The sequence below is a fragment of the Lissotriton vulgaris genome, chromosome 10 (genome assembly GCF_964263255.1).
Source record: "Lissotriton vulgaris chromosome 10, aLisVul1.2, whole genome shotgun sequence".
NCBI lineage: Eukaryota > Metazoa > Chordata > Amphibia > Caudata > Salamandridae > Lissotriton > Lissotriton vulgaris.
In genome coordinates this window covers 152,151,658-152,157,657 of record NC_141698.1, presented here as the reverse complement: position 1 = coordinate 152,157,657, position 6,000 = coordinate 152,151,658, and positions in this window count along the sequence as shown.

Here is a 6,000-nt window from a genome sequence, read left to right as displayed (position 1 = left end):
TTGTCTTCAAAATAATTAGTAATTCTCTGGGCTATAAGATCCTTGTAGATTAGGTCTCACAAGGACTCTGGTTTCAACTTCCAGGTGGTAACACAGGGTGGAGCAACTCCCCAGTTCAAATGCAGCAAAACGGTGTCATGGTCGGAGAGTGTCCTAGTGAGATATTCTACAGTATGAACTAAGTTGTGGACATCCGGAGTGTGAAGGAATGTGTCAAATCGTACATAGAGATCATATAATGAGGAAAGGAGTAGTCCCTGATCTGTGGGTCATGCGTACACCACGAGTTGATTAATCCCCAATCTGTTTGCCATTTATAGAAGACACAGGCGTTTTTCAAAACTGGGGAGTCATGTAGGGGTGGATGAGAGCAGTCTAACGCAGGGGTTACCACACAGTTTAAAGTCTCCTCCAATAATAACATCTCCTACTAGGTAGGGAGCTAGTTTTCTGAATAGTTTGAAAAGAAACCCTACCTGATCTGTGTTTGGGGCATAAATGTTAAATATGGAAATGTCCCTCCTGTCCAGTCGATCCGCGAGTAGTACACAGCGACCTTCAGAATCTAAGAGGTCCCAAATATGTTGAAATGGGCATCCCAGTTTGATCCCTATCAGTTTCCCCCTAACGAACACTAAGTAGCGTGTATAGTAGGCCTGGCCTCACCACCTCCTACATAGGGCTGCCTCTTCCTTGGCATCTAACTGAGTCTCTTGAAGGAGTGCTATGTGGACCCCTCGTCTGGCCAGGTATGAGAAGACTGTACCGTTTAGACATTGTGTGTATGCCAGTCACATTCCACAATATCTTTTATTTAGTATGGGTAGTCATTGTAGAGGCTTGGGGTACACATTGCAGTGTATTTGGCGGCCAGGTGTGAAAAAACCGGTCCGGCTCGCCACTTCCTAAAATCCATTGTGTTGCTCTGGTGCACGATAAGCAACAGCATCCCCAACAAACAAAGATTAAACATCTCAATTCCCCAAGCCCAGGACAAGCGGAGTACATCACCCATCCAAACTAGTGTCAAAGAAATCTGTATAGGGTGTGCCCACTGAACTATAAATGGGGGATGTAAGGTGGGCGGGAGGCACACCTTCATTGAGTCCCACCCCATCAGTGCATTTAAGCAGTTGTCTGCACTGCTCACGTAACAGGTATATAACATATGAGCAGTTGGAAACACCAGCGAAATGGCAAGACGACGCTTAATATCTCTAAGGCGCAGTTCATATAAAATCATCTCTGGTTCCTAGCGTCACCACCGGCAATTCAGGACGAGAGCCATCAGAGGCAGCAGCAGTTGAGCTTCAATCAGGTTCATTTATCAAGACTTCATCATCTTTGCTACCCAAGCGGAAGGGCTACTACTTTTGCACCAGGAAGGCAAGCAATTGCCTCCAGTGCTCGCTGTTAGCCTGTATGTATCTACGCTTTTGACAGGGCCTTTCCAAGGGGTCCCATAGGTCTATGCCGCTAGTGCTGACGTTTGGAAGATCTTCCAGAGGTGCTTTGGCTGAACTCTACATGTGGGTTCTTTTCCATCAAGTCCCATGCTTCCTGTGGGGTGACAAAGAATGTACTCTGTGGGGTGTGACCACCCTGAGCAGGGCAGTAAAAAGCATTGTTTATGTCATTCCCATCTGTCTAAGGTGGATTTTTACTGCTAGAAAGGTGGCTCCCTGTCCTAGTAAAGTCCAGGAATATCATTCTCTTGCTATTGTCAACCGACAATTCTGGTGTCTTCCGGGCTTGTGCCCATATACAGTCTTGATGTCTGCAATAGAGCAATTTCGCCACCACAGGACGTGGTGGAGCACCTGGACGAGGTGGGTGGGACAGCACCCTGTGTGCTCTCTCAAAGGCATAGAAAGGCGACAAGTTCTCCGGAGCTAAAACTTCTGACCCACTTCTCCAGAAAGGATACCATATCCCTGCCTTCAATTCGTTCCGGTATACCTATCACTCATATGTTATTCCCCCTAGATCGATTTCCAGTGTCTTCCGTTCCTTGGTCAAGTATCTGGACTTTCCCCTGGATGACTGTCAATTTCCTGCAAAAGACTTAACATTCAGGGTAGAGGTCTAATAGAGGTATTTCAGTAGTGATACTCATTCAGCGAGCCGCCTGTGAGCGTCTTTAAGTATTTTAAATGTAGCCCCCAATGCTTTAATATTAGTTTCTTGGGCTTCTCTAATGGAGGTGATTGCCTGAAGTAAATCCTGCAGCATGGGGTTGTCTGAGTCTACTCCGTTGTCATCATGGGTTTCGGGTTGTGCCTCTGAGTTTGTGGGCTTGGGCAGTGTGGAAGGTCCTATTCCCTGAACCTTTCTCATGGTCATTTCACCCATGGTAGTAGTGTTTGTGGGCTCTTGTAACCCTCTGTGCCCAATCGCAGAGCTCAGCTATACCACCGAGATAGGGTCCTCCGAGGAACCTGGATGTCCTCATAGGTGTAGGGTTGCTGTTATCCAGAGATTTCTTGTCGGCAGGTAAGTACAGTTTTGCTAGATCGCTCATCCGCTCAGCACACTGCTAGAAGGGTTGGTACTCAGTTGTTATCCGAGTAAGCAAGAGGGGTGAGAAAGACAACACCTCCTCTCAGGGCATTCCTGTGCCTGTGGATATTCAGTTTCTGGTGTTGTGTTCCTCACGTAAGTCAATCCTTCCCTGAACCCCGGGATAGTCAGGATCCCCATTGCTTTGCTTGGAAAGAGTCCGGGAGAGCACCAGGAATACATCAAATAGAGCCCCATAAGGTCAGGGTTTTACATCCAATGTTCGTCCTTGTTATTTCCGGGTGGGTGTCACAACTAATCCAAGTGATAACCAGGAGAAGGGCATGCAGTGGTGCTCAGTCGTTCATGGAACAAGTTTCTTCCATGGGCCTGTGATAGCCCGAGTGGGCAGCCATAGCCAATTTGGGAGGGAATCATAGAGGTTTATAAGTTCTGGTGAGCGCTTATGAGTTATGATTAGGGCTCCCTGTTTTCCGTTTTTACAGATAAATACAGACAGAAAACCATTTATTTTCCTGTCTGTATTAATTTTAAAATGTGGATAAAAACGGAAATTGGGTTATTTTTTTGAGCGATTCTAAATGCTGTCAATCATGACTACCAGGCCAATAGCTCTGTTGATCTAAAAGTAAGAGGGTTAAAACAATAAAATAATTTTAGTAAAGAGCCTTAAACAGCAATATATATGCTTGTATAAGAAAACATGCACATTTTAATATAAAGGTTGTGCATATTTTATCATCTGAGTGTTTTTATATGACTGAAAACAGTCAGTCCTTCAGGCATGAGTGCATATTTATCAGACAAATAAATGTGGAAATACACTCATTTCAGATTCATTTTTTCACAAAACCCCAAATATATGTAGATAAATACAGATAAAATTATTAAAAATAAATATTGCTAAATAAAGACAGAAATGCAAAAAATATAAATACCATAAAACCGGGAGCCCTAGTTATGATTTAGCCAGCCGTTGGAGAGGCGGTGGGGGCTATTGACTATGTCCAGGACTCATCAAATATGTAGCGACTGTGGTCTTTCAGTCGTACCTGTAGTGAGATATGCAGTTTTGGTGCAGGTTATGGTTATGTGCCTGTCGCCCGCAGATTGTGGGGCCAGGTGATCATTTCAATATCACCCAGTGAAGGAAAGAGTCAGTAGGCGGTGCGCTGATCTTGGGTCTCGCTCCTACCTCTCGGTGGCCCTCTTCGTGTGTCCCCACTGGCAAGTCCCCAGGAGGGTTCTATACCTCTCCTGGAGTAACCAGGTCACCACCTAGAAGACCCAATTCTCCGAAGGCCTTCTTCAGTGGTACAGCACATCTCGGAGGCACCACTCCCCACTTCTCTTCCGCCAGGTTCCATCACCGGAGGCAGTCAGGCTCCCTCATTGGTGGGATCTCCTTCCAAGCATGCAGGCAATCTAGAGCGGAGTCTCTCCGACACCGCGGTCCTCTGTGAACCCCTCGCCGCCGCCATCAGTCCTGCTCATCTCTGGGTATACCTCGGAATGTTGATAGTAGGAATGGTAACGCTGAGGTACGGCCCTCTAGTGGGGGGCCGTCAGGCCTGCGCAATGCAGGATCCCCCACCACCAGGGTACTGAAGGCACATCGCTGAGTCTCTGCTCATTCTCTGCCCCGGGGAAGCCCACAGGCAGTACTAGTCTCCCTCTCAAGCACCGCAGCCATTTTCCAGTGCGCCATCGGCGCAGACAGAGCTCGTAAGGTTGTTCGAACTGACTGGATTTCGTGCCAATCCAAGATGAAAGAGGCCAGATGATAGGGGGGGGGTGACTCAGCAAGGATATTGGGGCTTTGTAATTGAAGGCTGCACAGGATTTGCAGGAGGATTCCAGTGGGCCCTGGCAGATCCCAGAATTACACAACTGCTCATGCATCCATCTTGGCCATGCCCCCAACATCCACCCTTTCAGTTGATTCCGTACTTAGAATGATCTACCTTTAATATAGAAGCCAGAATGGCCTTTAGGACTAACTGGATCGCTTGAAGCTACCGAAGGTTTAAATGACACTGCTCCACCTGGGATCCAAGAACACTGGTTTTCTCCTCTTCTAGGAGACCTCCCCAACTTAGAGATGATTCATCAGTCACTAGTGTTAGCTCCAGAGGCAGCAAGGAAAATGGTCTGCTGTGCATTGGATTGGGAAGACCTTCAGGGTGGCCGTGGGACAGAATGTCCCCAGTAAAAGGAATCATCTCCACTAGTCAGATTTGGGCATGTTTCTGGAGAACCCCAGCATGGACAATAAAGGCAGTGTTGTCTGTAGGTGGGCCAAGGCGAGCTGAGTCGAGCATGCATTCAGCAGCTAATTGTTGAGGAACAGAACCTCACCTTAAAGAACAAGCTGCAGATTCCAAACCTCTTGAATATTCCACAGCTGTAAGACTTGATCCAGAAACTTTTAAGAAGTACCTCTGGGTGCAAGAAGGTGGTGCCATGAGGCTCTGCACTGACATCCTTCCTTTCTGGAAGTGACTTTCGGAGCTTATATAGGCACCACTCCTGCGCACTGACTAGGCAGAGAGAGTTGAGGTATTCGCAGCGCCGGCGGCAGAAAGAGCTAACTTCACCTGGGGTCACTCGTTGCTGGGGAAGGACCAGCAAGCGGAAGTTAGACTTTTTGAGCAATGTGCAGAGGTGGCCAAAAAGCATGCCTGAAGGATGCAAAACCTTTTTGAAGATCTGCAGCCGGCCTCCTTCAAGGTCTATTTACTGCGGAGACTATGATGGCCCAGGAATGCAGACTGTATTAGCTCTCTCAAGATTATGAGTGTCTATACATTGATGAGCTCTGGATACACTTTTTGTATTTCTATTGCGACTTGTCTTTCAGCTTAATTTTTTTACGTACCTGAAGGATCACACCTCAACTGAGATCATTCCATTTCATAAGTCCCACAATGTGGAGCCTAACCTTCCATTCAATGATGATTTTCGGGTAAATGAGGGAACACTTCATGCAGGACTTGGAGTCATTATTGGACCCAGCGTCATGTGGGTCCGTTGTCAACATCTGCTTCTGACACGTGTGGTATGATTTGAATGCTGTCTTTGGTGGGCGACATCCCTGCACACGGCCAAAACAAAATTATAAGATTTTTGTATAAAAAAACTAATTGTTTGGAGAAGAGCTCCAGATACGTGTCGTCAGGCGCAGAAGCAGAGGAACTGATATCATTGTACCACGTGGCACCTTTATGTGGCTTTGTGTGATCATGTCCGAGGAGGGACAAGAGGTTCATGGAACCACCAGTGGTGCACAAGTGTTATTGCAAGAGATTCCAGCTGGTGTAGAGGAGATTCACTTGGTGAGGAATCCGCAGTTTAAAGCATCCATCAGAAGAAAAGAGTTTTATGATTCTAACTATTTAATACAATAAATAACTGAATTGTTATCTTGTGATTTCCATTCTGAAGTTCACCTAAACTAGTGATACGATTCTCCTGAATAGC